The sequence below is a fragment of the Labrus bergylta genome, chromosome 7 (assembly GCF_963930695.1).
Source record: "Labrus bergylta chromosome 7, fLabBer1.1, whole genome shotgun sequence".
NCBI classification, from domain to species: domain Eukaryota; kingdom Metazoa; phylum Chordata; class Actinopteri; order Labriformes; family Labridae; genus Labrus; species Labrus bergylta.
Genome location: NC_089201.1, coordinates 21,626,772 through 21,637,434, shown reverse-complemented (window position 1 = coordinate 21,637,434; position 10,663 = coordinate 21,626,772). Strand labels below are relative to the sequence as shown.

Here is a 10,663-nt window from a genome sequence, read left to right as displayed (position 1 = left end):
AAGCCACTTTATATTTCATGAGGTTTTTAAGGGAAATATATAATAGTTACTATATAGCGCTGTGGGTGAGAGTCACTTTCCATATAAAGGCTATCACAGCTCTTTCTTGTGAAAACTGAAATCATTTTGGTTTTCCTATTTATCTTCTCATTCAGAAGCTCTTGAAAAACGGACATGGTTTGGCTATTAATCCTTTCATGTGTTTGTATTTGCACTGATTGCTGGAGAGCAGCACAAAATACGGCATTTGGATGATTGAGCTGGTTTGTTAATGACTATGCTACTTGTCTGAGTCGTTACAGTTATTGCCTCAAAACAACAATTAAAGTCCACATGGTGTCACACCAACACCAACACACACTGTGAGGATGCATTATACCACTCCTGACTGTCCATACTTCCTCCTGGCTGAACAACATACAACCCAGTCTTCACATACTGTAACATACCTCAGGCCTCCCTACTTCCCATAGAAACAGAAACCCTCATTCTGTTAGAAGAGCCTGTATCCTGCAGTATCACCTGCCAACAGAGACAGCTCAGTACCCACAGTGCTCTGCAGGAGAACCTTTTGCTCGCCCGGTCAGCGGGCTAACGTGCAGCCTCAAAACAACACGGCCATATGTTGGTCCCCACCGTTTCCCCGCTCTGTTGAGTTTCTTCATCGCTTCATCTGGGGTGTGACCGAGGATTTCTGTCACTTCCCTCATGGTGTGCGTGTCTGTCTGTGTGACTCATGACGTTCTGACACTTTATCAACATTACAGAGGAAGCTGTCAAGTCGACCCCTGAGTCACCTTTTACTGATGTGTGTGCCCTAATTGATCCACCGTTTCACGTGCAAATTGACACAGCCATGCAGTGTACTCGGGGGACACCCTTAAGCTCTCTGTCTGCCATGTCACATCAGGAGTCAGTAGAGCAAAGAGGCAGAGGATCGCACAAACACCCAGTTTTCACACACACCGGCTGTGCTGACGCTTGCAAGACCAAGTCACAACCGACAATTTTTTGTTTTAACACTTTTACAATTACACTTTTACTGTAACCATGGCAGAAAGTCTCACTTTAAAAAACATTTTTTTCTGTTATTTTGATCGTTTTGATTGAAATCTTCCCAACTAAAAGACGACATGTGTTTATGAGAGTTGGGATTTGGCTAAAATAACTACGATTACCTGTGGAGTGTTTTATCAATAAAATCTTAAACTTTGAAGCTGGAAGAGTTAGGTGAAAAACTACAATCACATGTTCCTGTAGTCCAGTGTTTTTCCAATGGGGGTAGATATACACCTAGAGGTAGAGGTAAGATCTGCAGGAGATACTGGAATTTGTTAATTTAAAAAATATCACTCATGCATAATATTCTTAAAATTAAAAAAAAAAAACATCATGCATTCAAATTATTGTAAAATAGAAATTTTCACCCAAAATGAAAACAAAGTGTAATAAATTATAATTATATTAAATGTTCCTATTTGAACTGTCACCAGTCAAAACAAAAGCAGGATAATTGAGTTCTATGTTTGTGTGAAGTCTGTTTTGATATTGAAAGGCAGACAAAAATCAAGTTTAAGTGAAGGGGTGCATGGTCGACCCCTCGCAGTAAACAGCTGAGCAGAGCTGAAATAGATTGATTCTAATTGTATGGTGTTTTTATTTTTTTATTTTTTTATTTTGACTTAATACTCTCAAAACATTTATCATCAAATTATGTATATTTTTAAAAAGCTGTATTTATTTATTCCTTATACATTAACACTGTCTCTGGTTCATTATTTTTTGTATGTTCAGGGCGTATCCAAAATTTAAATTGCAGCGCAGACCTTGTTAGGTGAATAACCTCTAGACAGGCAGTGATGGGAGATAGGAGATAAGGAGATCTACTCTCACTAGGTTGATAATAATTCAAAATACAGAGGAAGAGAGTGAGGTCGTGTTTGCAAGAGTGAGAGAGAAATAGGAAGGAGGTTTGTTTTTTCTTTTTAAACCAGTAAATATAAAGTGATTTCACTCATGAGGGAAGTTGAGTGAAGGACTAACAGGAAGTCTTTTCCCTCCAGAGGAAACAAAGTCTCGTTACTGTAAAAGCTTCTGACCTTGTGGCTTGTGTCGGGAAGGAATGCATGCAGAGGAGACACAGAGATAAACAGGAGCTCATGCAGTGTAGAGGATCACCCTCCTCTCTCTCCCCTTCCTTCCTCTCTCACTTTCTCTCTCCCTCGCCCACTTACTCAGTATCGTTTCATCTCTCCCTCCCTCCCTCCCTCTCTCTCTCGCTCTCTCTCTCTCTCTTTGCTCACACACTCGCAGTCGCTGCGCTCTGACGGATGGGGATACACTGCCAAGGAGGACTTAGGGGCGAGAAGAGTGTGTTTCTTTTCTTCTCTGGGTGTGTTTCCTTTCTCTTCTGCCCGGCTTCTCCCCCCCCCCCCCCCCCCCTCCTCATGAGCTGTTAACTCCGACACGGGTCCCGAGGATGAGGAGGATCTATGTGTGAGGAAGACACAACAAAGGAAGAGGAAACAAGGAGCAACAGGGTGGCAAATTCTGCGAGCGTGAAGATCTCTTGTTCTCTGAGTGAGGTTAGTGAGGAAAAGCTGCTTGTCATTATTGTTTTACCCCCTGTTCTTTACTTTCTTGTCTCTAAGGAGTCATTTTCTATTCAAGCCGTTTCATATTCAAGTGCTTTCAATACCGTAGTGTCCATTAAGGCATACGTTAAATATCCTCACAGAGCAGTTCAATTAATTGAGTTTCTTTTTCAATTTAAAAGTCCCCTAGTTACGTTTTCAAGGTATTTTTTTTCACATAGCAGGTCTCCATGGTTGGTTGCTGAAGTTTCACAAACGGTCAACACAACTGTGTAATTTCCCAAAGGTGCACGATGTTGTTCTCAGGTAGAGGCTCAGCAGTGGGTGAGCTGCAGGAAGAGGCTACGGAAAGCGTTGCTCTCATCGCTCGGATCTCCTCAGTCGTCACTTTGCACAGGAGGCAATTAAGAGAGATTGGCAGACGACTCCGCCGGTAACTTGGAAACAGGCGTGTGGGAGACGAATGGTGGCACATGATAGGATTTAGAGGGGATGAGGAGGCAGAGGAGGAAGGAGATTCCCTTTGTTCATTCACACAAAAGCTTGCTCCTCTGTGAAAAATCCTGCTGCCGCCTGCGTGTCTGTGTGAAAACTGGCCCTGGGGGCAGCTGTTAGGAGCTTTTATGATTTTGCATGACAGTGAGCATTGTTTATGTGTGTGTGTGTGTGTGTGTGTGTGTGTGTGTGTGTGTGTGTGTGTGTGTGTGTGTGTGTGTGTGTGTGTGTGTGTGTGTGTGTGTGTGTGTGTGTGTGTGTGTGTTCACTGTAAGTGCATGTGCACAGAGATTGTGTTTTTGTGTTTGTGTACTGTATGCGTGGCTGCGTGCACATGGATTATACGTCTCTCATGTGTTTATTGCAGGTAGCGAGTCTCTTAGGTGAGCCCTCACATTTAATTACCACAAGTGGTAGAATCTATCCACACCTTGAATCAGCTGAACAACAGGAGGATGGGAAAAAAATTAATGAAAACATTACAACCCGCCTTGAAATTCTGTGATACCTGGATGAACAAGTATGCAGGTCTCTGTAATGAATGGATGAGCGGTTGAGTAATTTATACAATAAATGAGCTCCCTGAGGACTCTGCTTTTGTTCAGGGTATTTATTTAAAGCAGGTGATCAAAAACAATCCAGCAATTCTCTGCTCACAGTTTGTCACAAAGCATCCTTACAGCCTTATTTCAGCGTGGGTGAGATAAGAGTGCCCAGGGACGCTGAGGTTGCCCTCTGGCTCCTGACGTAAGTTTTTTTTTAAAGATTCCTTGTTAAATTAAATGTTGTAAGGGAGGGAAAGAGCGTCCTGATCTCGGCGTAAACACAGGTGGAGATACACGGGGAAATTATTCATAAATGTTTTGACACAAAAGGAGAGATACTGCACAAGCCTAAACCTTACAGTCCATTTATTTCAGAGATAGTGAAGTGTTAGTCTATTTTCGGCAGGATGTGTTTATACAGAAAGAATTTGCTTTCAGCTGCAGATTAGCGCTTTGACCGTCCTCACTCTGTGTTTATTCTCTGGACTGTGTTTGTCTCACAGTCACCTCCACATAAGTGAGGTCAGAACAGTTGGATCTGGCCGTCAGTCATCAGTAGAGGACTGTTTCTTGTGTCACCTTGTCTCAGGCACACTAACACAGCCTCAGTACTGCCTCACAGGGACGACTGCACTGAGGCCATCAGTGGCTCGCTGACTTTTCCTACTTGGAGGAGTCAGTGACATTGAGACGGTGTTAATGCCTGCACACGGTACACACGCCAGGCTGTACACGCTCACATTCCCCGCCAGGCATATGCACAAAGGCAGAATAACACATGCACTGGGTCCACATTTGCACACACTCACACCAGGGGGAAGAGGGTGGAGCAGGGAGAGGCGTCGTGACCGGTGACTTGGCAGAGGCCCTCAAGGTGAAAATTTGGATTGAGGAGCATTTCGAATTCAGAACAGATGATCAAACTGGAGTCGAAAGCTGCAGAGTGGCTGCCGGCACCAGATGCAGACAATCTTTTGGCAGAAGAAGACTTTTCAGTGCCTGATTCTCAAACATAAAAGTCAGAGACGCGGAGCTGAAATTAATACAACTGTGGTATCGTCATCTCACCGGTGGTGGTTCTTGTCACGCTCCGGATGAGGCGAAATACTCGCAGCTGTATCTCAGATATCATTACTGCACACCTGAACCAGACATTTATCTGGAAGTGTCAGAGTTTAGACTTTGTATGTGTATAAACAGTGAGCTCAAACTTACTCTGTGATTTCAGAGTCCTTTCTCAGTCGTGGTTAGGTCAAAGTGTGTCCTCACTTCCATTTCAGTTCAAGACAGAATGAAATTAATCTTCAAATGTTGAGTTTAGTTGTTTATTTCAAAACTCAGCGAAAAACTTCTGCATCTGAATGGAGCAAAGGCTTAGATCTGACTTTCTGAGTGCACTGCCTGACCACATCCCCCCCACTTACCCCCTTCAGAAACATCATATTGAATAGTTTCCAGCTGAGAGTTTAACTGATTAATAACACCAACAGCAGCACTGGCAGCTGAATAATTACATTCTACATTCCAAAATAAACAGCAGCATGCGGCCGCGCAGCGCGCACAGAAGTGTCTTGTTTTCTGATCTGCGGTGCAGAAAAACTCTGCATTTATTTTCATTTGGCCTGTCTGTCATCGTGACATCTCTCTCCCCCGGGTTCACACTGGCTTCCTCTGCCCTGGGCTTGGCTCTGTGTGTGTGTGTGTGTGTGTGTGTGTGTGTGTGTGTGTGTGTGTGTGTATGCATTTTAAATTGTGTTGATCTCAACATATGCGTGTCTGATTGTTAGAGAGAGGCAGAGTTTGAAAGAGAGGAAGTTTGTACAGTGTGAATGTTAATGTGCTTACATGATAAAGTGTGTGTGTGTATGTGTGTGTGTGTGTGTGCGTGTGTGTGTGTGCGCGTGTGTGTGTGCGTGCGTGTCTATTGTTATATGTTTACGCGTGGGGGGGAGCAAGGAAGAGAGAAAAAAGAGAGAGCGAGGCTGACAGAAGCAAGTTCCTTGATGCAGCGTTGATGTTGCATTTGATGCCAGTTTCCCTTCATATCAGATTCCACGGAACAGATGATAATCAAGGGGAGGCCTACAGATAGCGAATAGCGCACAGTTACACACATACTGACACACACAGTCTCTGCTCATCAGCTGTTGCTCTCCCTCCATGTATGACCCGTGTGTGCTTCAACACGGTAACCATTAGACGCTAGAGGCAAAAAGCCAGCTCGCGTTTTGTCCCATTATACTGTCAATGCTAATATCAGTTCCTCGCTCCATGTGTTGACTGACTCTGTGCATCCTGACCCCACTTTAAGAAAAATACCGGAACACTTCAGTTTTCACAGCCACAGCCACACAAGTTAGCCACACAAGTAAAAAAAAACACTTTTTACTCATGGCATGTTTGCAGCAGATAAAACAGCCCTGTACATCATTTCAATATATGTAAATGTCAATATATGAGAGCATTCTTCTTTATCATAACTCCTCGATGTAAATATGTAAATAGCTTTGAGCTGTGTTGTGTAGCTGTGGGGGAAGGAGGTGGTGAATATCTGTGTGCAGCAACTGAAACAAGAGGCTGAAGGAATGATCAAATAACGAACAAGTTGTTGAAATTCAGACACAGGTTCACCCAGTGGCTGTTATGAATATTAACGCACTGTGTTTGCACTATGATTGAATTTGAGTGTCTGGTCCACTATAAAGCGGAGAAATATAACACAGATTGTGACTCATTTGAGGCGTTTGTATTATTGACCCTGCTGAAACAGTTAAATCAGAAACAAACTACTTAGGGAAATCAAAGGTCAGGGCAATATTTACCGGAGTGCATCCACTATGCAAATTAGTAACTATGGCTATTGTTCATCCCAATGCATAAATAATAAGCTCCATTTGAATTGTACTCTTTTAAAATGCAATCATTCCCTTAACAGTTCTGAACAACCATAATTAAGGGGAGAGGGTCAGGGGTCTTCTCTCTCGAGGGGGAATTTGAAAAAAAGAGAAAACTCTCGGAGCATAACAATAATATTGACACATTGGCATTGAAATCTTTATGCATGGCCCAACTCCTTCCTCATTGACCCCACTCAATTCTCATTATTTGGTGTACCGGGGTCTGACCTGTGACGGACAGACGGGGGGGGCGGGTTTCCACATGGCCTCCTCATCGACTCATCGACCTCCAGTTGACTTGTTCCACTGCAGCACCTCATAGATCAGTGCAACATAAGGCCTGTGAGTGAAAAGTTGTAATCATCAAAACCATTCATGTTCTTACAATGGATTGACATGCAAAATCACATGTTTGTAAGAAGAGATACAGCCGAATACTCATGGTTCAAATATGTTCTTCTTTCTTGTGTTTATTTTATATTTGATTTACTTTATATTAAAACAGTCGTGTACAGAGCCACTGAAGTCCCAAAAAGTTAAAAAAATATATATTTTGCGCACAAGTTAATTATATTGTGTGCACAAGATAATTACTAACATTTTTTATTTTTTTTTTTACTGCAAAGCAGAATTTAAGCATAAGTAACATTTTTAAGACGTACAAAAAAATACTAATACATTTTAAATTTTATTGTAAGGTCTGCATATATAGCCTAGAAGCGACATAGAAGACAATACCTAATATATAAATATACAACCACAACACAGAAGCAGAACCAAAAACAAACAAACAAGACAACAACATCAGGAGAATCTTGAGATAATCTTTAGGCATCCAAATTCAAAGCAGGCAACAAAGATAGATTCACCTGCTCTAAACAACTTCCATATGTAGCCATATGTGCAAATAACCGTCCTCCACTACTGAGGTGTTGTAGTTAGAAAGCAGACTTGAGCGACAGCAGAGATGCTGGAGGAGGGGACAAAGGGTTAAACGGCGATGTCAAACTCATGCTGTTGATTACAGTGCCAGAGGTGCAGCAGAGCCTCTGTCACTTTGGCTAAGCCATGCAACAGAGAGAAAAAGCTTTTTATCACCAGATAAAAGGAGCATGTCAGGGTAACCGCTTAAATGCATCTTAAGAGTCAACAAGAAGTGACGAGTGAGGGGGCTGGAGAATCAGCTGGACATGAAAAACCACTGGATTAACTGTTAGATTTTAAGTTATGAAATAGTTCTACTCTGTATACAACTCTGACAGTGCAGGGCAGTTGTTCCTAGTTAAATCATAAATGTGAAGTGCTTCCTGAGCATGGAAGACCTGTATTGATCTTTAGCAGCAGTATATGAAATAAGTAACCCATTATAAGCCCAATATGCACCCCACCCCCCGTCTCTTTTTAGTCTACTTCAGAGAGACATAAGAGGCTCTTTGGTTACTAAATGATCCACTATGTTCACCAGATAGCAGCTTACTTCATCTGTCTGCTTATTAATGCTGAGCACGTCCAGTACAGTGGGATCTCAGCGCTTTGTCGCTAAAAAAAAAAAAAAAAAGAAGAAGCTGCCTACTGCAGAAAGAAAACAACATTATAGCTGAGAGAGTGAACCAAAACAGTGAAGCAGAGGGCCAGGCAGCTGAAAAACTAGCCCACTTTGTTATGAAGCTGTACTCCATTTGTTGTTGAAGGCTGAAAGGGAGCAGTTAGTTCATCTTTGTGTTGGGCTTATTTTGTCACATTGACCTTTTCTATTTTTTTTTTAATTAAAAGTGCAGGTCTCTCTTTTATGTAGTCCAGGGTGAATAACTTTTTCAGGCTTTAAAAAGCATAAAAAACTCTAGTCCATTTCTAATTTCTTGTAACAAAAGACCTTCCTCTGAAAGATCTCCAATAGACCTTTTCTATCTGTAATAGCCTCTGAGCCTATGGTACGCTTTTGCAAATCTTAAAGAGGTCCTCAATTAACAATTCATTAGTTGTTAAAGTTTACACAAAATATAATTTAATGTCTCTAATTGATGTTCATCCATCCAAACTGTAAACCCTCCATCCCTGGCTGCTCCTTGAGATCCTGTCTGTAAAGATCACAAACCGAATCTGTGACGAGGGAAAACTCGACGGAGGCCAACAGACACCGGCGATGTGTAAAGACTTTGTGCAGAGTTTGCAGACAAATCTGTTACTTTGGTCATTAAGTTCTAATTTATGTGTTTTTTTCTTCTTCCCCTTAATTACTTTTATGACCTTGCTACTCTTTGAGGTGAAGTTATCTCTGAAGCGCCTGACATCCAGTCGGCACATTTTGAGAAGTAGCAATACAAACCAACCCCTTGTTGCATTTCTTCTGATTATGTTCTTACAAAAAAATGTTAAAAAGTTTGTAGCAGGCTTCTGAGGATGTTGTCTTTTTCTTGTTGGGGGTGCCAGAAGTTTTTTATTTCTCATCACGTCTACATTTTCTGTGAGCTTCTTGAAGGCATTAATGCACAACAGGATGTTCAACGCACCAGCATTACCTTTTTTCTTTCTTTTTTTTTTTTTACATTTTCTCAGATCTAAACAGTCCTTTGGCCTAACGTCTATCTTTCATTGGACATTGTCTGATTGGCTAAAATCTGTGTGGATGTTTTTCCTACTTCTTACCTGCCCTTAATTTTCCTTGTAATTGTCTTTTTTTTTTGTGTAATTATCCTGCAATAGTTAGTGAAGTTGATCTGTGTGTATGAATGTGAAAGAAGGTGTTTGTGTTTGTGTGTGATAGAGAGACAGAGAGAGAGTGAGAGAGAGAGAGAGAGAGAGAGAGAGAGAGAGAGAGAGAGAGAGAGAGACTAAGCTTCTAAATCACAGGCTTCTTGTTTGCATGTGTGAAGATTTGCTTAGATATTATAGGACCAAACATAAACGTGCTCATTATGCTGACAGAGAAAACGTGTTATATAAAAACTCACTATAATCCATGAGTCATTATGGGCTCAAATGACTAATTCTTTATTCACCATGTAATATAATAATTTTTATCCCTCTGTCCAGTAATGACTTAAGTTAAAAAGAGACGATAATCACATATTATCAGTGAAAAACAGCAGGTGACTGCTATTGTTCATTCTGATCATGAAAGATAAATTCCAGTCACAGGAATCAGCTAAATTGAACTTTAAGTTAAAATGTTAGCACTTACAGTTGAGCGCAATAGCATCCAGGGAGCATTTCAGGACATACGAGGAAGTTATTATTCATAGAAGAACTGCCAAACTTATGCTAAGCGAGCCGAGATCATTCAGCATGGGTCAACACCGGGACAGCCTCATTAATGAGGTGCAATCCCGCCACGGTGGCCAGTCAACCAACACGTCCAATAATGACTGCTGGAACGCTACATCAACGGTTCCTTGCATTTAAGGGGTTTTTCTAACAGGCTGTATAAACTTGGCTGCCAAAACACCATTAGCGTTTGGAGTTGGAGCAGTGTGTAGCATTATCAGCTCTCTTCTGAGGTATTCTTGGCGGTGCAGGATGACGTTGTCTTTGACCGCTGCCCTCTGTGACCTCTTTGGACCTGGAGGTGTATAAAATGCCTTCCAGGTCCCTGTGGTTTTATCTGTCATGGCTATTTCTGGGCTGAGTTACTTGGGGTTTGGTTTGGAGTGTTAAACCTCTTAAGACACACTGTGGTCCAAGGAGGTTATCTGAGGGGAAACTCACACCCTTCTATGTCTTCAGTGTGCCAGTTTTAGAAATGATGCTTTCAAACACCACCAAGGAGTAGAGCTTCTTTCTTTTTTTAAAAACTTTTTTTCCATTTATTGATTTATAGTCATTTCTTTACGTAACTTACAAAGGAAAGGTTCCTATATGATTCTATTTTTCACCTGTTTGCATATGATCATATGTCTTAAGGTAAATTTCTACTTCTCTACAAGTTTCATGTCATTGACAGTTATAGGACTGTTTATTTTCTTAAAGGGTTTGCCTGCAGCCGACCCTTTTAGTGAAGTAATCCCTTAAAGCCAGAATTATTATCAAACCTGTGCTAGTTAGTTCAGGATAAAGCACTGGGGGGAAACGTGCAATCAAATAAGATAAGGACATTTTAATTATCAAAGGAAATTGTAGTCTTAGATTGCTGTAA

General features: G+C 41.5%; 1 protein-coding gene across 2 annotated transcripts in view; it reads left to right on the top strand.

The window, feature by feature from the left end:
* Positions 1–2,287: 2,287 nt before the first annotated feature.
* The window catches only part of shisal1b (shisa like 1b), a 44,236-nt gene continuing 35,860 nt past the window's right edge, over positions 2,288–10,663 (top strand). The window contains exon 1 of one of the 2 annotated variants that reach the window (XM_020645880.3): positions 2,288–2,585. The gene's annotated coding sequence lies outside the window, so the exon portion shown is untranslated. The remainder of the gene's footprint in view (positions 2,586–10,663) is intronic. The other variant, XM_065957020.1, reaches the window with a different exon arrangement.